This window comes from Vicia villosa, linkage group LG3 (genome assembly GCF_029867415.1).
Source record: "Vicia villosa cultivar HV-30 ecotype Madison, WI linkage group LG3, Vvil1.0, whole genome shotgun sequence".
NCBI lineage: Eukaryota > Viridiplantae > Streptophyta > Magnoliopsida > Fabales > Fabaceae > Vicia > Vicia villosa.
This window is the reverse complement of record NC_081182.1, coordinates 116,523,741-116,524,577: the sequence shown is the minus strand read 5'-3', so window position 1 is coordinate 116,524,577 and position 837 is coordinate 116,523,741.

Below are 837 nucleotides of genomic sequence, written 5' to 3'. Positions count from 1 at the left end.
AGTGACCCAAATGATATTTATAAGCAGATGTTGGGACTTACAACTCAAGGAGAAGCCCATGATTATTGAAAGAATTTTATTTACAAAAAAGGGGGTTGGGACTTACACTCTAATAGGGGCCCATTGATTTAAAGAAAGATGTTAGGACATACAACTCAAGTAGAATCCCAAAAGGTATTTTAAAAGAAAAGGTGTTGGGTCTTACATTTTAATAGAGGCTCAGGTGATTTTTAGTTATGAAAACAAAAAGGGTTGGGACTTACAACTCAAGGAGAGACCCAAAAGGTATTTGAAAATAAAAGGTGTTGGGTCTTACACTCTGATAGAGGCCCGTTGATTTTTATTTATGAAAACAAAAAAGGGTTTGGACTTACAACTCAAGGAGAGGCCCATTGAATTTATTTATGAAAACAGATGAAAAATGTTTAAAAGCATATGAGGCTTACAGCTCAGGGAGATGCCCAAAGATTTATTTACAGAAGATGAGGTTGGGACTTACACTCTAATAGAAGCCCAAAAATTTATTTACAAAAGATGGGGCTTACAGCTCAAAGAGATGCCCATTGAATTTTAAATATGTTGTTTGACTAAAGCAAACCCTAATCATCTGATTAGTCTAGAGTCTTAAAACCAAGTTATTAAACAGATAAGTCAAGACAACATGTTATGTACATTAATCAAGACTCAAAAGATGGTGTTTTGTTCACATGAATATTTGAAATTTATTAGGTTAAGAAAATCAAAAGTAAAAAATCATTTTTTAAAGTATTAAAATACTAAAAAGATATTACTTTAAACCTAATAAAAATATATCAAATAAAATATTATTTTTGTGAT